The sequence below is a fragment of the Somniosus microcephalus genome, chromosome 34 (genome assembly GCF_052327205.1).
Source record: "Somniosus microcephalus isolate GS21.2 chromosome 34, FLI_Smic_1.0, whole genome shotgun sequence".
NCBI classification, from domain to species: domain Eukaryota; kingdom Metazoa; phylum Chordata; class Chondrichthyes; order Squaliformes; family Somniosidae; genus Somniosus; species Somniosus microcephalus.
In genome coordinates, this window is record NC_141020.1 from 4,421,339 (window position 1) to 4,445,254 (window position 23,916).

The 23,916-nt window shown below is 51.3% G+C and overlaps 1 protein-coding gene across 1 annotated transcript in view; it reads right to left on the reverse strand.

The window, feature by feature from the left end:
* The window catches only part of LOC147096660 (uncharacterized), a 35,635-nt gene extending 18,647 nt beyond the window's left edge, over positions 1-16,988 (reverse strand). The window contains exon 1 of the mRNA XM_085973213.1: positions 16,797-16,988. The gene's annotated coding sequence lies outside the window, so the exon portion shown is untranslated. The remainder of the gene's footprint in view (positions 1-16,796) is intronic.
* Positions 16,989-23,916: the final 6,928 nt, after the last annotated feature.

Below are 23,916 nucleotides of genomic sequence, written 5' to 3' on the forward strand. Positions count from 1 at the left end.
GTTTATGTTGTACTAATTGTCTGGGTCTACGTTTCTTCTTCTGCCAATTCAGACTAGGGGTATTCCCCGGTTTCACGTCTTTCTTGGGATTTGTTGGATCTTTCGATCGGGTTCGACAAGCAACAGGGTCTACATAAACATCAGAAGTCGGCGTGATTGGGGAGTGACTTGGGACAGTAAGGGAGGGTGTCGGTGGACTGGTAACGGACGTAATAGGGATCAAGCCAGTCTGATTTGCAATAGGTTGGTCGGGATAAATGTTATTATATTGGGGTGGCTGAGGAGGTGGCGCGGTAGGAGTTCTAATTGTCCAATTGTTTAAGTCCTCATCTGTTCCGTCTCCCTCGGTCAACCTAAGGCCAACCATTGAACTACGTAGTTCATTTTTATCCTTTTTATCTGGCGCCATTTCAGATTTTGACCTTTTCTCATGTGCACATTCTTTCTTAAGTATTTCAATGGGTTTAGGATTTCCTCCTTCGGTTAACTTTATTCCTAACTTAACAGCATTCTCTTGCCAGCTGGCTAATAGGGAACTGTCTTTAATTTCTTGGCAATACTGTCGCCAGAGTCCAATTAGTTTCTTAGTCTTACTTCCCATATTCTTTTTCCAAATCACTTCTTGAGCTTGTTTAACCGTTTCTAAACTTTTGGGACCCCCTAGTGGCCATTGTTCGCTGCCTAACTTTTTATTTAAACCCCCTGAGAGTTGTCTCAATTGTTGGGCTTTGTCCGGGTATTGGTCACATAAGGTTTGTAAGGCACTGCCCTCATCACTTGTGGTATCTAGGTAATTACCCATGGTTCTCTTACACTAAGGGTTCTTTTTCAGGATTCGAGTTACTTTTTGCACGTGTCTTATATATTTCACGGATACCGGCACACAAAATGAAACGCAACACTACAATACTTACAATACTTAGACTTAACAAAAACACAGTACAACACTTAGACTTAACAAAAACACAGTGAGTCGTCTATAGTCAAATAGTAATTTTAGCCTCTGTCACCGCCTGGTACAGGTATTCTTAGCCTCTGTCACCACCTGGTACAGGTATTCTTAGCCTAATTATTCAAATCGTAAATTTAGCCTCTGTCACCGCCTGGTACAGGTATTCTTAGCCTAATTATTCTACTTATACGACCCTTATCTTGCACTCCCCGAGTACAAGTTGCTATAGCTCTAGAGTCCCCGACTCTCTCTTTTTACTTTCTTTCAAGTATTCCTTTTCTCTTTCTTTAAAATCACTTATCTACTTTTTAGTCCAATCGGAGCCTGAGCGGGCCAAGTGAAATACAAGGCCGGCGCTTTACCCGACTTGGATACTTATTTCCTAAATTTACACAGTATTCGCCAGATTGACCCAGATCTCGTCGGGACACCACACAAGAATTAGCGAGTGGCAAAACTTTTATCGGACTTACGGATCAGAGGAAAACCGAAGTGGTAAATTTAAACATACTCACTCCGGGGGCCCATTTCCTCCTCTCACGTCCAAAACTAGTTCGGCTCTTAATTTCGCGAATTCTCGGTGATCGTCCGTTGAGATCCCACTTCTGACACCAAATGTTGAAACGGATTTTTTTGGTCCTCAATCTGGTTCAGTACAAACACTGAGTCGAATACTGGTTTAGTTCAACAGTTGTTTTATTCTGTTGTCCCGGGAAACTTACTCTGATACAGCACCGTTCTGACTCCAGCAGAGTCTCGACAGGTTCCACCAGAGCAAGCAATCTTTCATACAGTGGGTCACATTATTATACTTTACTTTTGAAAAGACATTAACACATCGTACATTCTACACCAATCCCGAGCGAGGCACGTACACAGTTTAAAGTGATGTCCTGGCCTGGCAGTTTGAAATAAAGAAGTCACAGTTCACTGAATGGTTTATAATATAGAAAATATGCAGGTAATGGTTTCACGATCACCTAATCATTATGGTAATGCATGGTAATGTGTTTTCGGATCGCCTATTGTCAGTATACCCTTTGCACTCCACCCTACATTGTTCCACCAGCAAGGTGTGACATCGTGGGTGCCAGCCATATTAGCATTTTACTTCCTGCTGCCTTCAGTTTCTTGAATTAACATGATCATCTCTCACAATATGCAAGTGACTCAGCGATGTCGACATTGCACCACCATTTTAGGCTAACAGGGTCCTCCATTTTAGGTTGGCAGGGTCCTTGGCCATGCGGAGCGAGTTGTTACCTTATTTTTGCATTCTATATTCTCACCCTCATCCACACACCTAGTCACCCCCTCGAAAAATTCAATCAAATTGGTTAGACATGACCTCCCCCTGACAAAGCCATGCTGACTATCCTTGATTACTCCTTGCCTACATATCTGTTCCTCTATCTCCCCCTGACTGTTTGGGGACCTATAGTACACTCCCAGCAAAGTGCTTGCCCCATTTTTGTTTTTAAGTTCTACCCATATGGCCTCATTAGAGGAACCTGCTAAGATATCATCCCTCCTTACAGCAGTAATTGACTCCTTGATTAATATTGCGACACCCCCTCCTCTTTTACACCCCCCTCTGTCTCGCCTCAAGATTCTATACCCCGGAATATTGAGCTGCCAGTCCTGTCCCTCCCTCAACCATGTCTCTGTGATAGCAACAATGTGTTCATCAACACTTGTTGTTATTTCGGATTTCCAGCATCTGCAGTATTTTGCTATCGTCCTTCAATTCATCTGCCTTACTCGCAAGACTCCTTGGCCTAGAAATTCAGTTGCTTGCGCCAGCCGTTAGCGCCTTAAGAGAAGTGAATTTCGGGCGCTATGCGTGTAGCGTCCGGGTGCAGCGCGATCTGCGCCTCACCCCAAATTAAGTAGACATTTAGCGCCGGCGCAAAGTTTAGCGCGCGCTCACCTGCGCGCGCAGAAAATGACGTCATATCCTCGTGCAACGCCCTTTCCGCGCCCCGATCCAGAACTTCAGTGGGACCGCCCCATTGTGCGGCCGGCGGCCCGCACGCTTGTTTAGTGGAACGCAACAGAGCCGACGCGGGACCTGGGGAGTGTAAATTAAAGGGCACTTACCCTGCACTATAAAGGGCAGGCATTTTGCAGCAAACACTCTTGTGCAACGGATTTCTGGAGAGAGACCAAGGAAGACAGCTTTCTGGTTTGGGCCAACACTAGCTCAGGTATTTTTGGCTTCAGGCCAGAGCGTTGCAAGTGGCCTCTTGTATATTTGACTGTTTGGCAGCATATTATGGGGGCTGCATGGGGTGCCAACGCTGAGTTTCAGCGTCATGTCCATAGGGCTCGCAGACGCGGTGTGAGAGGGGCAGCCCTGGCTAGACGCAGAGGGGGCAACAGGCGTCGGCAACATAGGCCTTACCCAGTCAGGGCATACCGCCAGCAGCGCACCTACCTCAACATGAGTGGCGCGAGATGTGTAAAAAGGCTGAGATTCCGAAAGGAGGTGGTTGCAGAGATCTGCCATCTGCTTCGCAGAGATCTGCGTCCAAAGCTCAGGAGCAGGACGTCTCTGTCGGTGGAGGCGAAGGTGACGGTGGCCTTGAACTTCTATGCCACCGGCTCCTTCCAATCCGCTGCTGGGGACATAGCTAACATATCCCAGTTCGCCGTGCATTGCTGCATCCGCCAGGTGACCGATGCCCTTTTCAGAAGGAGACGCCAATTCATCTCCTTCCCCATGGCCCTGGAGAGGCAGCATCAGCGTGCACTGGGATTTGCAAGATTTGCGGCCTTCCCCTTGGTGCAGGGCGCCATTGACTGTACGCATGTGGCTTTGCGGGCACCTGTGGAGCATGCCGAGGATTACCGCAACCGGAAGGGCTACCATTCCCTCAATGTGCAGCTGGTGTGTGACCACAAGCAGCGCATCCTAGCTGTCAATGCCCGCTTTCCAGGCAGCAGCCACGATGCCTTTATCCTGCGGCAGACAACTGTGCGTGACATGTTCGAGGCACAGCCTCCCCCAAGAGGATGGCTTCTCGGGGACAAAGGCTATCCTTTGTGTACCTGGCTCATGACCCCGCTCCGCGCGCCCAGGACCCCTGCTGAAGAGGCATACAACGAGAGTCATCAAGCGAGCAGGAACATAATCGAGCAAACAATTGGCGTCCTCAAGCAGCGGTTCCGCTGCCTGGATCGTTCCGGCGGATCTCTGCAGTATTCCCCGGACCGAGTGTCCCAATTCGTCGTTGTTTGCTGCATGCTGCACAACCTGGCTCTCCGCAGGACTCAGGCACTGCCACCTCACGTTGGACCACCACCTCAGGAGGAGGAGCAGGAGGAGCATGAGGAGGAGGAGCAGGAGGAGGAGGAGTACCATCCCAGGAGGGAACGAGAAGGTCCAAGGGCCGTCCGTCGGCGGCTTATTGAACGTCACTTCTAAGCCCCCTGTCAGGGAATGCCTTGTGGCCATGAAGGAACATGAACGCAGCCGCTCCGCAAGCCCTCAGCCGGCGAAGGCAACAAACACTTACAGCAACAAACATGGACACTGTCTGAATAAAGAGAAATCTTTATTTTAGACCAATGAAACCCCTTCACACATGAAACCCAGAAACATTAAACGGCCCCAAAAAAACAGTACATCAAATGACTCACTCCCACAACCTGGGGAGGAATAACTGAACATTTGTTCAAAAATGGCCTTCATCCTCGGCCTTAACCCAAAAAACATCCCCAGAAACAAAACAACCATGGCCAAAAGAAACATAGGCATCGCCATATAAAATAACACTTGGCCACACCGTCTACTTCTTGGGCCGCGAGGGCGAGACCTTGTCGAGCCTTTTGGGGCCCCTGCCCGGCCTGCTGCTCCTCCGCAAGCTCTGCCCAGTGGCTGCTGCGAGGCTGGGGAAAGGCTCCTGAGGGTTAGGTGTCCTTCCGGCAGATGCCCTTGGGGGGCGGCCTAGACGGGGTTTGCCCCTCGAGGGGCCGGCTGGTGATTGGCGCAGCTGTGCCTGGCCAACATCATTCGCAGCCGCTTGCCGTTGAGGCGCCACTGGGGGAGTGGCGGTGACGACTGGAGGAATGTGTGCAATCTGGCGGATGGTCGGCCCTGGCTGGTGATGTGCCACTCTGGCACTCGCACGGGCCCGCACTGCAGCATGCGCACCAATCTGCCGAAGGGCAGCCCGCTGTGCTGCTGCAGCGCGGCGGGTGTCCAGGCGATGCCTGGCTGACGCAGCGCGTGTGGCAGCAGTCAGTGCCCCTGTTGCCCTGGTCTGCGACCGCAACAGAGCAGCCACTGTCTGGACGGCATCACTGATCAGCCGGCCACTCGCGGCATGCGAGGCCCCGAACTCGCGCACACTACTAGCCAGGGACTCGATGGCCTCAGGCATCCGTGCCACTACCCCCATCAGCTCGGTGTGCCGGCGATCCGAATCCTGGGCCATTTGATCGAGGTGGCGCACCTCCTCTGAGTTGAAGGTGGCCGGACTGGAGTCCGGACTCTCCCGCTGGGGAGCAGGGGGCAGAGCTGGCCGACCCTTGCCACGTTGCCGGCGGCGACTGGGCCCAGCAACTGCACTCCCCTCCGATCCTTCCCCCCTCTGGGGGGAAGGCCGCGGACCAACCGCAGCCCTCCTGGGTTGCTGGACGCCACTGGTCCCAGCAGCTCCACTCCCCTCCGACACTTCCTCCGACACTTCCTCCAGGCAGCACGGTGGCATAGTGGTTAGCACTGTTGCCTCACAGCGCCAGAGACCCGGGTTCGAATCCGGCCCCGGGTGACTGTCTGTGTGGAGTTTGCACATTCTCCCCGTGTTTGCGTGGGTTTCCTCCGGGTGCTCCGGTTTCCTCCCACAGTCCAAAGATGTGCGGGCTAGGTTGATTGGCTATGATAAATTGACCCTTAGTGTTAGGGGGATTAAATACGTGGGGTTACGGGGATTGGGTGGGATATGTGTCGGTGCAGGCTCGATGGGCCGAAATGGCCTCTATCTGCACTGTGGGGTTTCTGTGATTCTGTGATTCTGTGAGGCTCTCCTCCAGGGAAGACGTGTCCACTACTTCGGCATCTGCAGCCGTACCTGACTGCTGCCCTGATGGTCCGCCTTCCTGTTCCTCCTCCTCCTCCTCCTCCTCGGAGGGGCTGTCACTGGCAGCTTCAGGAAGCTCCTCGTCACCAGCTGAAAGCAGGAAGGCACAAGAGTAGCTTTAGAGTGAGGAGAGGGCGTCAGCGAGGGAGGCATGACTGGTGGCATTCAGCGCATTGGTCGGACAATGGCAAAGGAGGTAGATCGGATGCGCAAGTGCGACGAGAGAGGTCCAAAAGGTGATGTCCATACCATTGTGGCCCAGAAGAGGGTCGGCATCTCCACAGGCGACGGGCCCAATCACCCGGGGTCCCATGAGGTGACTCACGCGCTCCTCCAGGGGAGTGAGCTCCTGGATCTGGGGGCGGCCTCCCTCGGTCTGCTCCTGGTGCCTTCAGTTGTTGGCAAGTTTTGCCTGCAAGAGAAAGGACGGCCTGTAAGTACGGTGTGTAGCCCTGATGTGGTGTGCACTGCCTCCCATGGTGGAATAGCTTGGCCAGTGTGTAGCCCTGATGTGGTGTGCGCTGCCTCCCATGGTGTAAAGTGCAGAATGTGCAATTGATGTTCATGACTGTCCCATAGCTGCTGGCTGAGGGCTGGCCATTAGGGCTTTCAGGTCCCTTTGCCCATCATGTCAGGTGTACATGCAAGGATGAGGAGGAGACTGGAAAGGGTACTCACCCTGACAATCCTGGTCAGGTCATTAAACTTCTTCCGGCATTGGACATTGTCCCTGGGGGCATCGCCGGTGGCCGACACCCAGCGGGCGACCTCCCTCCAGGCTTTCCTATAGACGCTGGTGGGTGGCTGCTTGCCAGTGTCCGGGAACAAGATGTGCTGTCTCTTCTCCAAGGCCCTCACCATCACCTTCAAGTCATGGGCTGAGAAGCGCAGGGCACGCTCACGGGCCTTCTGTACCATTGCCATGGCTCCTTCTGATCACCAGCAGTGTTCAGGCCTAGCTGGAAGGCTGCAGTGTGCAGGCCGTTGCAGCAGAGCAAGTCGACCCTTCCCCCTTTAAGAGCTGGCCGGCGCCACGGTGTCTGCTGTCAATCAAAAAATGACCGCACCTGCGCTACGCCCGGCCTCGGCGCTATCCCTCTGCACCGCCGGCTTAGCGCCTAAAGATAGGCGTGCAATGCCAGTTTTAGCGCTCAAGCAACCTCTTAGGGCGAAGCTACTGAATATCGGCGAAGTGCCATCGACTTTGCGCCGGGTGCAAACTTTAGCGCCCGCCCGACTTTACCGCCCCAAAAGTGGCTATACTGAATTTCTAGGCCCTTGTTTTTTCCTCTATATTTGGCTGTGCATCACCCCCTACTATAGCTCCACTCCACATCCAATCCCCCTGCCAAGTTAGTTTAAATCCCCCCCCCAACTATCTCCAACAAGTGAGAGTCTGACCACCCCCCCTTGGCATTCAAAGGTATTCCCATCGCCAAATCCCCCACCATCAACATCCTGGGGGAGTCACCATTGACCAGAAACTTAACTAGACTAGCCACATAAATACTGTGGCAACAAGAGCAGGTCAGAGGCTAGGTATTCTGTGGTGAGTGTCTCACCTCCTGACTCCCCAAAGCCTTTCCACCATCTACAAGGCACAAGTAAAGAGTGTGATGGAATACTCCCCACTTGCCTGGATGAGTGCAGTTCCAACACTCAGGAAGCTCGACACCATCCAGGACAAAGCAGCCCGCTTGATTGGCACCCCATCCACCACCTTAAACATTCACTCGCTCCACCACCGGCGCACCGTGGCTGTAGTGTGTACCATCTACAAGACGCACTGCAGCAACTCACCAAGGCTTCTTTGGCAGCACCTCCCAAACCCGCGACCTCTACCGCCTAGAAGGACAAGGGCAGCAGGCGCATGGGAACACCACCACCTCCCAAGTTCCCCTCCAAGTCACACAACATCCTGACTTGGAAATATATCGGCCGATCCTTCATCGTCGCTGGGTCAAAATCCTGGAACTCCCTCCCTAACAGCACTGTGGGAGTACCTTCACCACATGGACTGCAGCGGTTCAAGAGGAAGCCCACCACTACCTTCTCGAGGGGCAACTAGGGATGGGCAACCCCCACATCCCTGAGAATGAATACCAAATAAGAATGAATCTGCCGACTCTTGTTAACGTGAATATTATTAAATGTGAAAATACCGGGTCACAAATTCCTTCAAACACTATAGCCTAGAAAGTCATCACGGGCAGTGGCGCCAATCGTGCGGCATCGGATCGCCTGCCCGTTATACGCAGAGCCTGATATTCAATTGCATTGACTGACAATATAACCGCTGCCCATTTGGCACCACCACCCACGATGACTTTCTAGGCCGGCAAGTTGACCGGAAGACATTTGGCAAGGTATGGTTTGGCACGTCTGACTATTCCCCCCATCGGTATCCGCCCAACCTTTGGTTAGTATTTGGACAGGAATACGGAGAGCAAGGTTCGGCAGCATTGAGAGGCTAATAGCGGCAAAGAAGTAAATCATTAGCTGGATCCGAGTTGGGAACAAGCTAGCTAAAGCTAAAGCTTCGATCTTGCACATTCCATTCAAGTTGTGGCACTTCATTGACTTAATGACCTAGTTTAAGGAATAACGTATTTCAGCAGAAATTTTCTGGTTGAATGGACCTTTATGAACTCGGGAAAATACCGTTGGATGAGCTCCAATGTTCTGACAACATATCACCAAAACCTTGGAGAACATTCAATGGCTCAGCTCCAAGCAAAGTGCTCAGCAATTTTAAAACAAACTTTGGGTGAGCTCCAAATTACTGCACTAACTCTCAAGACAAGTGTATACTGATTTCCGATGATTGATATTGTAAGATTCGCGAAATTTTCATTAAATAATCACGTAGGAAAATAGGGTTAATAAAACAGCTTTATTGACCAAAAGAAGCTTGTACAGAGAAACCTTTGATAAAAGGGCACACAAAATGGCAGCCAGACCTTGTGACCAGCTTCTGGGACCATTTGAATTTCTGTTACTGCAAGCCATACAGGCTTGTGGGTTGAGGGCATTAAAGCCCGCGAAAACCAGTTTCGGGAAGCCGAAACTCATGGAACTGAGCATACATATTGATTAGATTATAAGTACAGGATAGATTTGGGTGGCAGGATGAGGCCCATCAAGAAATGGGCGGACAATTGAATGAACGCTTTAGCCCATTACACTGTACAAAGAGAAGCCGTTTAACAGCCATCCAGGGCAATCTCCAGACCGATCAATATACAAACCAAGTTACGGTAACATAGCAAAGACATTATCGGCCCAGGAAGGCCAGTTAAGCTATCACCGACTCCCGTTATGAAGACAAAAACACCCCTGCAGAGAGTTCTGCCCGCCAAAATTATTACAAAGACAGGACTATGATTTGGCAGGAGATAAGAATGTTCCAAAAAAGTATAACTGTGGATTGAGTAAAGTCCATCGGGACGCTTCGGTACACTCAACTTCGGTTCAGCACTTCGGTTCGGAGCATCGAAACTCTTCGGTTCGGAACGTGTTCGGTGTTCGACCAGGCAAGGCCCGGCCACGACGAGAAGAATTCGGCTTGGAAGCCAGCTCGGCCAGGCAAGGCCCGGCCACGACGGGAAGACGACGAGGGAGGCCCGGGTACTTTTGTCGGGAGATCATCGACGACCCAGGCCGGAGAAGAAGACACTCAGGTCCCGGAGCCCAGGATCCAGTTCTTCAACATCACATCGGTAACGGATCCATCCGTGGCGAGCGCTCACCAAGGCTGTATCGGCTGCCTCCATCGCAGGAGAACCAAGAGGAAAACAAGCTGCGCCAGAAGCTTCCAAACCCACGTGACGACGGAAAGCTGTGTCGAAAGGCTGCAAAGCCTTTTTCACAATTCTTAAAGTGGTGAGCATGATCCCGAGTCCCTCAAATCGAAACTTAGTTAGGTTTAGGGGAGGAGGTTAAGGGTAATTGTAATGTGTTACCCCTTTCACGATGTGCCGTGTGTTCCCCATTTCTATAGAGTTAAGTTTATAGATGTGTGCATGCTTGTAGTTGCTTTAATCTGTGCATATGACATGTATTTTATAATGCTGCAAACTGCTCAATAAAGGCATCCATTTCGTGCTCTTCGACCTGGTCTATTGAGTTTTTCTCTGCACTACAGCTCCCTGCACCTAAGTCCAAGGTCTAGAACCGTAGGGGCGAGTGGGTCGAACCACTCACAGGTAATTATTGCAAGAAGCCTGGCAGGAGACCAGAGCAAGCAAGAGAAACCCCCTACAATATACTGAAACTTCTTCTCGAAGATTAGAGCTGAGATTTAAAAAAATAAAAAACAGGTGCTGGAAACACAGAGCCGGTCATTCAGCATCTCAAAGAGTCACAGCAGATGGACATTTCAGGGTTGTCCTGGTCAATATTTTCCTCCCATCGACACGGCCATAAAACACATTAACAGGTCATTCATCTCAATTTTATTTGTAAGACCTTAGTGTGCGCACATTGGTTGCCATGTTTGCCTATAGAATAACAGTGATTACATTTCAAAAGTAATTGGTTGGTTGGAAAGCCCTTTGGGAAATTGAGGGCAAGATAAGAACGTAATATAAGAACATAAGAAATAGGAGCAGGAATAAGCCACTTGGCCCCTCGAGCCTGCTCCGCCTTTCAATAAGATCATGGCTGATCTTGGGCTCAAAGCCACTTCCCTGCCCGCTCCCCATAACCCTTCACACATTTATCTTGCAAAAATCTGTCTATCTCCACCTTAAATGTATTTAATGACCCAGCCTCCACGGCTCTCTGGGGCAGAGAATTCCACTGATTTACGACCCTCTGAGAGAAGAAATTCCTCCTCATCTCTGTTCTAAAAGGGCGACCCTTTATTCTGAACATAAGAAATAGGAGCAGGAGTCGGCCATTCGGCCCCTCGAGCCTGCTCCGCCATTCAATAAGGTCATGGCTGATCTTTGACCTCAGCTCCACTTTCCTGCACGATCCCCATATCCTTTGATTCCCTTAATATTCAAAAATCTATCGATCTCTGTCTTGAATATACTCAATGACTGAGCCTCCACAGCCCTCTGGGGTAGAGAATTTTGAAGATTCACCACCCTCTGAGTGAAGAAATGTCTCCTCATCTCAGTCCTAAATGGCCGACCCCTTATTCTGAGACTGTGACCCCTGGTTCTAGACTCCCCAGCCAGGGGAAACATCCTCCCTGCATTTACCCTATCAAGCGCTTTGGGACGTCTGGTGGTCATAGCGTCTTTCACAACCACCGGACGTCTCAAAGCACTTTACAGCCAATGAAGGACTTTTTGAAGTGGAGTCACTGTTGTAATGTGGGAAACGCAGCAGCCAATTCGCGCACAGCAAGCTCCCACAAACAGCAAGGTGATAATGACCAGATAATCTGTTTTTGTTATGTTGATTGAAGGATAAATATTGGCCCCAGGACACCAGGGAGAACTCCCCTGCTCTTCTTCGAAATAATGCCATGGGATCTTTTACGTCCACCTGAGGGGGCAGACGAGGCCTCGGTTTAACGTCTCATCCAAAAGACGGCACCTCCAACAGTGCAGCACTCCCTCAGCACTGCACTGGAGTGTCAGCCTACATCTTTGTGAGCAAGTCTCTGGAGTGGGACTTGAGGTTATATCAAACCCTAAAAAATGTGCTTGTTCCCGCCAAGCCGAAGGACATTCCACTGAAGGAGATCCTAGCCAAGTTAGAACAGCACTACAGTCCTGAGCCCCTGGAAATTGCTGAAAGTTATCCTTTTGGAACACGTGATCAATTAAATGACGAGGGTATCAGTGAGTGCATTGTAGCTTTAAAAAAGCTGTCCATTCATTATCATTTCGGAAACATTCAGGAGCGAGCGTTGCGTGACCGCTTTGTTTGTGGTTTGAAAAATGAACGTATCAGAAGTAAATTGTTGACAACCCCTAACTTGACTTTGGACCTAGCTTGTCAAACAGCCATGCCGATGGAGATGGCCAACCGATACTCCCGAGAGTTTCGCGCCATTTCCAGTCGTCAGACAACTGAACTAGAATTCAGAAGAATGAGAGGGGATCTCATTGAAGCACACAAAATTATTACAGGGCTTGATAGGATGGATGCTGGGAGGATGTTTCCCTTGGCTGGGGAGTCTAGAACCAGGGGCCACAGCCTCAGGATAAAGGGTAGGCCATTCAGGACTGAGATGAGAAGAAATTTCTTCACACAGAGGGTGGTGAATCTTTGGAATTCTCTACCCCAGAGGGCTGTGGAGGCTCAGTCATTGGGTATATTCAAAACAGAAGTCGATAGATATCTGACTAGTAAAGACATCAAGGGATATGGCGATAGGGCCGGTGAATGGAGTTGAGGCAGAAGATCAGCCATGATCTCATTGAATGGCGGAGCAGGCTCGAGGGGCTGAATGGCCGACTCCTGCTCCTATTTCTTATGTTCTTTATCGTCTGCAGGCTAAAAGTAAAAGGCAGTTGGGCCCCAAGGCCTCAGCAACTGGCCATTGAAGTCATGCTATCGGTGCCTGGGACAACACATCGCTCAAAGCTGTCCATATGTGAAGGCAGAGTGTTTCTACTGCAAGAAACCTGAGCATCTTCTGAAGGCGTGCTGACAGAAGAGTAAACCGACCGGCAATGCTAGAGTAGAAATCACCAGACACTATATACCATGGCAGAGGAGCAGCAGGAGGAGGAGTTTCTGGAGAGTCACGTCATCAGGAGCACGAAGGTATCTAACAGCAATTCGCGAGGTATCGTCATCCAAGTAGATGTTGCAGGAACCAGGATACCCATGGAAATCGACACTGGTGCATCTGTGAGCGTAGTACCGGAATAACTATATTACGAGAAGTTGTGTGATTATCGACTAGAGAAATCGAAGGTAGAGCTGTGAGGCTACTCAGGGGAGCAAATCCCTGTAGCAGGAAGTGTCACCTTACCAGTGAAATACAAGGATCAGTGTCAGAGCTTGCCTCTTATAGTAGTGGCAGGAGACAAGACTGCCACTGTCAACACCTTCACTGAAGCGTACGAGAGCATGGGCCTTACACTAAACATCTGTAAGACAAAGGTCCTCTACCAACCTGCCCCCGCCACACAGTACTGCCCCCCGATTATCAAAATCCACGACAAGGCCTTGGACAACGTGGACCACTTTCCATACCTCGGGAGCCTACTGTCAACAAGGGCAGACGCCGATGACGAAGTCCAACACCGCCTTCAGTGTGCCAGTGCAGCCTTCGGTCGCCTGAGGAAGAGAGTGTTTGAAGACCAGGACCTCAAACCCAGCACTAAGCTCATGGTCTACAGAGCAGCAGTGATACCCACCCTGCTGTATGCCTCAGAGACATGGACCATGTACAGCAGGCACCTCAAAGCACTGGCGAGGTACCACCAACGCTGCCTCCACAAGATCCTGCAAATCCATTGGCAGGATAGGCGCACCAACGTCAGTGTTCTTGCTCAGGCCAACATCCCCAGCATCGAAGCTTTGACCACGCTTGATCAGCTCCGATGGACGGGTCACATTGTCCGCATGCCCGATACGAGACTCCCAAAACAAGCGCTTTACTCAGAGCTCCAGCACGGCAAGAGAGCCCAAGGTGGGCAGAGGAAACGCTTCAAGGACACCCTCAAAGCCTCCTTGAAAAAAGGAGATCTCCTCTTTGAGAGGTTAAGCTGAGGCCCCGTCTGCCCTTTCGGGTGGATGTAAAAGATCCCAAGGTACTATTTCGAAGAAGAGGTGATTTAATAGAGGTGTACAAGATTATGACAGATTAGGATAGGCTAGACGGGGAAAGGCTGTTCCCACTAGTTGATGATACAAGGACTAAGGTTTTGGGCAAGAGATACACGGGGGGATGTGAGGAAAAACTTTTTTACGCAGCGAGTGGTGAGGACCTGGAACTCGCTGCCGACGGAAGTGGTGGAAGCGGAGACACTCAGTGTTTTCAAGGGGAGACTGGATAGGCACTTGAGGGAAATAAACTTGCAGGGCTACGGGGATAGAGCGAGGGGAATGGGACTGACTGGATTGTCCTACAGAGAGCCGGCGCGGACTCGATGGGCCGAATGGCCCCCTTCTGTGCCATTATAACTCTATGGGCTGGATTTTGCCAGGCCTGAGGAGGCAGGTTTGGAGGCGTGTGAGGTGTTAACATCGCAAAAAATGGTGAGAGGATTCGATCCCGCCTCCAACCCGCCTCTGAGCAATTTTCCAAAAAGCGGCCTTTCAGACCCCGTTTCCATTTCGCCTCCAAGTGGCGGGATAGGCCCTTAAGGCCCTTAACAAGCGCTTAATTGCCTCTATAATGCCATTTTGAGAGGCCTTTCTAACTTTGACACATTTCCCCCCGTGCTGCACGTCTCCTCTGGAACACGCCAGTGAATCCCGGCGGCCTCACAAGTGGACTGCTTACTAACAGCTGCAGCTCCATCATTAAAAAGGAGTTTTCACCAATGATCATTTGCAGGTGGCAGAACTTTGTTGTCTCAGGTCTGGGGGAACTTTTAGCAGGGATACCCATTGTTGTGGAAGTTTTGAGGCTGAGATCCATCTCCAGTGTGACCTCCTGGGAAACCCCTCTCCCCGCCTTGACTGAGCGCTTCCTCAACTCAGGTATATACCAGAAGCATGCAAACCATTTATTTCCTTTCCTCCTGGACATCAGATTCGGACGAAGACCAGCCGCGGCACCAACAGCACCACCAACAGCAGCAGCAACAACAGGAGTGCCAACCTGCTGCTCATCCACCTGAAGCTGCACAGGCCAGAAGGCGCCAGCGCATGGAAGCACGTCGGCGCAGGAGGTACCCCCCCAAACAGGGTTTACAGACAAAGGGTGAGCTACCTCAACATGAGTGAGCAGCAGTGCCAAAGGAGGCTCCGACTTTTGCGAGAGGTAGTGGGTGACATCTGCGCAATGCTGCAGCAAGACCTGGAGCCCAGAGGACCCGGTGGACACCCCTTACCAGTGGCCGTCAAAGTCACCACCGCACTCAACTTTTCTGCTTCAGGCTCATTCCAGGGATCAGCAGCAGACATCAGCGGCATCTTCCAGGCGGCCGCACACACTTGCATCACGCAGGTAACCGATGCCCTCTTTGCCATCGCGCACAATTACATCAACTTCGCCAAGGATCAAGCAAGTGTAACCATGCGTGCGGTTCGATTTGCTAATCTGGCAGGCTTTCCAAGGGTGCAGGGTGTCGTTGACTGCACACATGTGGCCCTTAAGGCACGCCATCACAATCCAGGTATTTTTGCCAGCCGCAAGGGCTTCCACTCCCTCAACATGCAGCTGATCCCTGAAGGTAGCAGGCCAAGTAGATAAGGTGGTTAAGAAGGTATGTGGAATACTTGCCTTTATTAGCCAAGGCATAGGATACAAGAGCAGGGAGGTTATGCTTGAACTGTATAAAACACTTATAGGAAAGGCTGATATTTAAAGATATTTAGTAGATGAGAATCTGATATATGTATAACTTCAAGTGTAGCCAGTCAGTCATTCATGAAAGAAAGACTTATGAAATAATACTGAGCGGCCTACGGGTGGCGCTGTCCAGGGAGAGTATAAATACTCGGGCACGGGCCCAGCTTGCGCAGGACATTCTTAACAGGAACTAGTGAAGGACACAACTAGACCTCCATGTTGTAAAACAGTTGATTAACACTTTGTTTAACGCTTAGACCAAGTGCCTAGTAGTTTTCTTACGTCAGTCTGGATACCTCAAGACAAGTGAGACAGCAGAATGATATGGGCCCTTGGTATAAAGGCCTTGTACCAGGGAGGCTATGAAATGAAAGAGATAAGGTAAATTCCAATGGGGTGAAAAGCTATAAACAAGATAACACGACAGCGGAACAGAGTTAATGGAAATGTACTGGAAAAGGAGTGGCCAGGTTATTAGCCTCAACCTGAGTGACAATGGTATTTTGACCATTAGAACCAATTAAAGAAGGTGATTTTGTTAAAGACCGTATATGGGCACTGGCCAAATGAACTGTTGATAAGGAAAGGGTTAAAACCTCAATACTCAAAGAACAGCTTCACACAGAACTTTGCTGCGAAGAAAAGGAACAGACTTACGACGACGTTGCCCGTGTCCGAAGGGCTCCAGAGGCCAAGGGCTGCGAGCTATCCGTTTTACTGTCACCTAACATTAAGGGGAAGAGCACCTCCTTGCTAGCTCCCACCCCCTCAACCAGAATACTCAGACTCATCGGAGAACCTTGAGGAGGCATTGGGCTGGATTTTGTCAATGGAGGCGACTTGGAGGCTGGACAGCTGCTTGTCGTGTCCATGTCCCGCCTCCATCCTCGCCTGACCATTCAGAGGGATTTTCCCCTGATTGAGCTTTTTAAGCCCGCCCTGCGGGCTCAGCGGGCCAATTAGGGAAGAAGTCACTGACAGATCATGTCAACGTCAGACGTGCTGTCTGTCAAGACTTCTTGAAAGAAGAAATGACAGCGTTTGACAGCTCGGTGGAGCTCTGTGAAGCTGTCAAACACTGACATTCTCTCGAGTTGGATTCGTTTTTGTGCTGAGGACTGAAAAAACATTGTAAAAAAGCAAATTTCAGATGTCTGATGGATCGGAGGGTCCATCAGCCATTACCTGAAATTGACAAGGTGGATGTCCGCTCTCCCGATCCAGCACGGCTAAAGGCTATAGAAGGAAAACAAGGTAAGTGAACACTTTTTTGAACTTATCACTCACCTTGCAGACTTACCACTCCACATTTGCACCCATCACTCACCTCTACACCTTACTTCCAGATGCCTCCGACCTCCTCCACGTCTCCTCCAACCAGGCGGGGTTCTCCGAGGTCGGGAAGCCGTCACCTGTGAAGGTAAAATGGCACTAATCCCTTTTTCTGCCCGTTAACAGGCAGTTAAAAGGATTAAAAGCCTTTCCCGCCTCCAGGAGATGGGACCCGAAGCTGCACATCCTCCCGCCTCCTGGCAAAAGGGGCACGGAGGCGGGATGGGGGCGGGTTTGCCATCCGCCCCCAATTTCTCCGATTTTACCGGCTGTCCCGCCTCCATGCCCGCCTCCGCGGGGCTTGGAAAATCCAGCCCCCTTGGCTCTGGAGTTGGCCATCTCTTCTCAGCGCTAAAGTATTCAGCAGCCACAGAACAGCAGTGAAATGAGCCGAGGAAGCCAGCGGCCCTTAACTGAAGCTGCCAAAGAGGAGTCGGCAGAGGCGAGTTTCAGTCCAGAGAGAGGAATTGGGCAATTAGGGGTAATTCCCAACTTTTCCCCCCAACTGACAGTGGAGGCAGGTTTGGAACCCCCGCCCGCCCCCCCAAACCCGCTCCCAGCCCGCCTCCAATGGGAAAATCGCCCCCCAAGGAGAAATGGAGTCGGAGAAGGAAAGGACAGTGGTCTGCCTTTGTGTTGGAAGCTCCTCATGGTATGATGAATGAATAAAGCTCAGTTCTTCATCTGGGCGTGCATTGAAACTGATCGTGACTCACACCATCAGGGCTCCTGAAACTATAAACAGACGATCTGCTCGTTATCACATTGCTGTTTGTGGGAGCTTGCTGTATGCAAATCGGCTGCCGCGTTTCCCACATTACAACAGTGCCCACACCTCAATGGCCTTATGGAATTTTCTGCCACAGAAGGCAGTTGAGGCCAACTTATTAAATATATTCAAGAAGGAGTTGGATATATGTCTTAAGGCTAAAGGGATCAAGGGATATGGGGAGAAGGCAGGGACAGGGTACTGAATTTGGATGATCAGCCATGATCTCATTGAATGGCGGAACAGGCTCGAGGGGCCGAATGGCCTACTCCTGCTCCTATCTTCTATGTTTCCATTTTGGGACGTCCTGAAGTCATGAAAGGCGCGATATAAAGGCAAGTCTTTCTTTCACATAACAACAGTCACTGTTCAAGAAATACTTTTGCGATATTTCGATGCGATGAGGCGCCAGTGTTTCTGTGCCCCAACAATCGATCCCAACTAAGAAAGTTGGTATCTAAAAAAAAAATGCTGCTTATTAGGAAGCGAGCCAAGCGTTTCTTTGAATGAGGAAGATGAGCTCACCAGTTAAGTTCCCACATGTGTTAACAATCCAATATTGTGACCAACCCAAGATCAATTTGGCAAGCTCCAACTTATGGAAGGGTGTGAATCAGAGCTCCAAATATTTTCAATTTACTCTCCTCTTGTCTTGAAAGTAGAGGGCAGGGTAGAGTCCCGCGGGCACTGACCGCTGTCCAACACCTCACTCAACTGGCCATTTCTCTTGTGACCACCCCCCCCCCCCCGCTATATAAGCCAGCGTGCTGACCTAACCAGCAATGTTAGCCGTGGCTCAGTGGGCAGCGCCCTCACCTCTGAGTCAGAAGGTTGTGGGTTTGAGTCCCACTCCATCGAACTTGGGCACAAAAATCTAGTCTGACACTCCCAGTGCAGTGCTGAGGAAGCGTCGCACTGTCGGAGGTGCCGTCTTTCAGATGAGACGTTAAACCGAGGTCCCGTCTGCTCCCTCAGGTGGATGTAAAAGATCCCATGGCATTATTTTGAAGAAGAGCAGGGGGGAGTTCTCCCCTAGTCCTGGGGCCCAATATTTATCCCTCAACCAACATCACTAAAAACAGATGATCTGGTCATTATCACATTGCTGTTTGTGGGAGCTTGCTGTGCGCAAATTGGCTGCTGCGTTTCCCACATTACAACAGCGACTACACTTCAAAAAGTGCTTCATTGGCTGCAAAGCGCTTTGGGACGTCCGGTGGTCGTGAAAGGCGCTATATAAATGCAAGTCTTCCTTAACCACCAAGCAGAGGGTGTGGTCACCACTGACCAGCACATTACTCCCGCTCACTGTCCAGTGACTGCTCCTGGCAGTCTGACTATCAAATCAACGAAGACCCTATTCCGGAGTGTCTAGTGATGTCACTGCATCAGCCAACGCGCTGGAGGCGGGGCTTACAGCAAGCCAGTGTATTTTACAGCGGAGCTTGGAGTCTCTACAAACTACATCAAGCGAAACTGCCGCAACCTCTTCCGATAACATCACTGTGATTTCTCCAGTGTAATGCAGTGAGTCGCAGATAGCTATGTGGGTAACATCAATCCGCGTCCCTTACAGCAGTGATTGGCTGGGGCATTACCCAATTCTGACAAGGCTAGACAGACTGGATGCAGGGAGGATGGTTCCCCTGGCTGGGGGGTCTAGAACGAGGGGTCACAGTCTCAGGATATGGTGTAGGACATTTAGGACTGAGATGAGGAGAAATTTCTTCACTCAGAGGGTGGTGAACCTGAGGAATTCTCTACCACAGAGGGCTGTGGAGGCCAAGTCACTGAATATATTTAAGAAGGAGATAGATAGATTTCTAGACACAAAAGGCATTAAGGGGTATGGGGAGAGAGCGGGAATATGGTATTGAGATAGAGGATCAGCCACGATCATATTGAATGGTGGAGCAGGCTCGAAGGGACAAATGGCCGACTCCTGCTCCTATTTTTCTATGTCTATGTTTCTATCATCTCCATTCTGGCCGGGAATACTAGTGCCAGTACATGCAGCCGACATATTGTGATGCCCAGCGTGGTTAAATAGTTTCTCAATGCTCATGTGAATAATGATCACTGGGGATTATCTTTCAGGGCAGGGAACCCGCCAGTTTTACCCTGGTTGATTCCACAAACAGCAATGTGATAATGACCAGATAATCTCATAATACACTATCAGGTGCTGCCGGGCACCTGGTCAAACTGTACCTCAGTAAGAAACCAACGTCCTCAAGGTGGTAGAAAACTGGCACAAAAAAAGGCATTAGCAGCGTCTTTTTTTTAAGGCAAGGGCCAAATTTGATTATCTCACTCCCACTCCAAAAACAGACAGCGAAACCCAGAAGCAATGAAAACAGGTGAATGAGGATTCAACCTTGTCAAAATAATGAGTAAAAGCTGAGTTCAAATGTACATATTGTTGGAAATAAAGGGAAAGTAAAGATAAATAAAGGAGAATACAGTAACAACTTGCATTTATATAGCGCCTTTAATGTAGTAAAACGTCCCAAGGCGCTTCACAGGAGCGATTATCAGACAAAATTTGACACCGAGCCACATAAGGAGATATTAGGACAGGTGACCAAAAGCTGGGTCAAAGAGGTCGGTTTTAAGGAGCATCTTAAAAGGAGGAGAGAGAGGCGGAGAGGTTTAGGGAGGGAATTCCAGAGCTCGGGGCCCAGGCAGCTGAAGGCACGGCCGCCCATGGTGGAGCGAAGGGAGTGGGGGTTGCGCAAGAGGCTGAGAATTGGAGGAGCGCAGAGATCTCGGGTGGGGGGGGCGGTTGTAGGGCTGGAGGATGTTACAGAGAGAGGGAGGGGGGGCGAGGAGGCGGTGGAGGGATTTGAAAACAAGGATGAGAATTTTTTAACTGAGGCATTGCCGGACCGGGAGCCAATGTAGGTCAGCGAGCACAGGGGGTGATGGGTGAACGGGACTCGGTGCAAGTCAGGACACGGGGCAGTGAGCACAGGGGGTGATGGGTGAACGGGACTGGGTGTGAGTTAGGACACGGGGCAGTGAGCACAGGGGGTGATGGGTGAACGGGACTGGGTGTGAGTTAGGACACGGGGCAGTGAGCACAGGGGGTGATGGGTGAACGGGACTGGGTGTGAGTTAGGACATGGGGCAGTGAGCACAGGGGGTGATGGGTGAACGGGACTGGGTGTGAGTTAGGACACGGGGCAGTGAGCACAGGGGGTGATGGGTGAACGGGACTGGGTGTGAGTTAGGACACTGGGCAGTGAGCACAGGGGGTGATGGGTGAACGGGACTGGGTGCGAGTTAGGACACGGGGCAGTGAGCACAGGGGGTGATGGGTGAACGGGACTCGGTACGAGTTAGGACACGGGGCAGTGAGCACAGGGGGTGATGGGTGAACGGGACTGGGTGTGAGTTAGGACACGGGGCAGTGAGCACAGGGGGTGATGGGTGAACGGGACTCGGTGTGAGTTAGGACACGGGGCAGTGAGCACAGGGGGTGATGGGTGAACGGGACTGGGTGTGAGTCAGGACACGGGGCAGTGAGCACAGGGGGTGATGGGTGAACGGGACTGGGTGTGAGTTAGGACACGGGGCAGTGAGCACAGGGGGCGATCGGTGAACGGGACTGGGTGTGAGTTAGGGCACGGGGCAGTGAGCACAGGGAGTGATGGGTGAACGGGACTGGGTGTGAGTTAGGACACGGGGCAGTGAGCACAGGGGGTGATGGGTGAACGGGACTGGGTGTGAGTTAGGACACGGGGCAGCGAGCACAGGGGGTGATGGGTGAACGGGACTGGGTGTGAGTTAGGACACGGGGCAGTGAGCACAGGGGGCGATGGGTGAACGGGACTGGGTGTGAGTTAGGACACGGGGCAGTGAGCACAGGGGTTGATGGGTGAACGGGACTGGGTGTGAGTTAGGACACGGGGCAGTGAGCACAGGGGGTGATGGGTGAACGGGACTTGGTGCGAGTTAGGACACGGGGCAGTGAGCACAGGGGATGATGGGTGAACGGGACTGGGTGTGAGTTAGGACACGGGGCAGTGAGCACAGGGGGCGATGGGTGAACGGGACTGGGTGTGAGTTAGGACACGGGGCAGTGAGCACAGGGGGTGATGGGTGAACGGGACTGGGTGTGAGTTAGGACACGGGGCAGTGAGCACAGGGGGTGATGGGTGATGAGTTAGGACACGGGGCAGTGAGCACAGGGGGTGATGGGTGAACGGGACTGGGTGCGAGTTAGGACACGGGGCAGTGAGCACAGGAGGTGATGGGTGAACGGGACTGGGTGCGAGTTAGGACACGGGGCAGTGAGCACAGGGGGTGATGGGTGAACGGGACTGGGTGTGAGTCAGGACACGAGGCAGTGAGCACAGGGGGTGATGGGTGAACGGGACTTGGTGCGAGTTAGGACACGGGGCAGTGAGCACAGGGGGTGATGGGTGAACGGGACTGGGTGTGAGTTAGGACACGGGGCAGTGAGCACAGGGGGTGATGGGTGAACGGGACTTGGTGCGAGTTAGGACACGGGCAGCTGAGTTTTAGATCAGCTCAAGTTTACGGAGGGGACAACGTGGGAGGCCGACCAGGAGAACATTGGAATAGCCGAATCTAGAGGTGACAAAGGCACAGATGAAGAAGTCAACAGTAGATGAGCTGAGGCAGGGGCGGAGACGGGCGATGATACGGACTTAGAGGTAGGCGGTCTTGGAGATGTTGAGGATACGGGGTTGGAATCTCAGCTCAGGGTCAGACAGGCCGCCGAGGTTGAAAACAGCCTGGTTGAGCCTCAGACAGTGGGCCAGGGAGAGGGGTGGAGCCGGTGGCGAGGGAACGGAGTTTGTGTCGGGGACCGAAGACCACAGCCTCGGTCTTCCCAATACAGGGTGAGCGTCCTGAATCCGGCAACCTCGGGACCGAGGCCGAGCCCGCTTTCCCCCAGACTTCGGAACGTGTTCCTGATGTCCGAAGTCCGGAAATATCGCAACCTGGGCTTGGGCGTTTCCGAACTTCGGATATCAGAAACACATTCCGAGGAGTGCCCGGGCTGCTCTCGCATAGCGCCGACGCGTTTCTCCGCCCCTCCCCTTCTGTTAAAGTGAGAGTGGGCGAGGGAGACGGGGAGAGGGGGAATCGGAGAGGGGGAGAGAGGGAATCAGAGGGGGAAGAGAGGGAATCAGAGGGGGGAGAGAGGGAATCAGAGGGGGAGAGAGGGGGGGAGAGAGAGAGGGGGAGAGAGGGAGCTCTGCAGAGCATCCGATGGCCCACACTAGGCCACCAGGGCGGCATGGTGCCGCGGCCGCAGCCTGGCGGAAACTCTTTGTGGAGCTGTGCAGATTAAGGAGGATGAAACACAACACTAAAGTTTTATTGCATCACTCGCATTTTTCATAGGATTTTTCACAAAAAAAAGACAACAAAAGTTCATGGCTTTTTGAAGTACAGGTTGAGCGTCCAAAAATCCGGAGTTTGCAGAACATTTTATGGATTCCGGACGACCCCGCCACCAATTGTCCAGAGTCTGGATTCCGGAACTCCGGATTCTGGACGCTCAATCTGTATTTAATTGGAGGAAATCTCCGATCATCCAATACTGGATGTCGGACAGGCAGCGTGACAAAAATCAGAGGCAGCGGAGGGGTCGAGAGAATACTGAACTAGCGACTCAGCGATGGGGAGGTCGAATGCCAAGTTGTGAAATTGAATTGAATAAATCTGGTAATTTGTAGGCTTAAGGGTTAATTGCTCTTGGGTAGATCCCACGGTCAGCTCAAGGTTAATTGATAGTTTTTTTAATAAATTAATAGCAGGTGACGTAAGAAAACTACTAGGCACTTGGTCTAAGCGTTAAACAAAGCTTTAATCAACTGTTTCACAACATGGAGGTCTAGTTGTGTCCTTCACTAGTTCCTGTAAAAGAATGGTCTGAGCAAGCTGGGCCCGTGCCCGAGTATTTATACTCTCCCCTGGACAGCAGGCCGCCCAGTATTATTTCATAAGTCATTTCCGCATGAATTACAAGATTCATGTCAGCAGGTTTAACTGGTTAATAATCTCATTGCTGTTTGTGGGAGCTTGCTGTGCCTACAAAGTAACAATGACAGTGGTTAAAAAAAGTCGGTCGTTAGCTGCGATTCTCGTGGGGACGTCTGAAGGACATGAAAGGCTTTGTGTAAGAGCTCTGGATAATATGGGTATGCGTCCTAATGTGTGAGATTGAGAGATTGTCTGGAAGTATTTCCTCCGCTGCGGTGAGATTATTGGGAAACCATTTGAGTGTAGCAAGCGCTCAGGTCAAATGCAGGTCGATCTAGTTTTTTTTCTAACTTGTGACACACAAATGCCCGTGTGAAACGTCCGC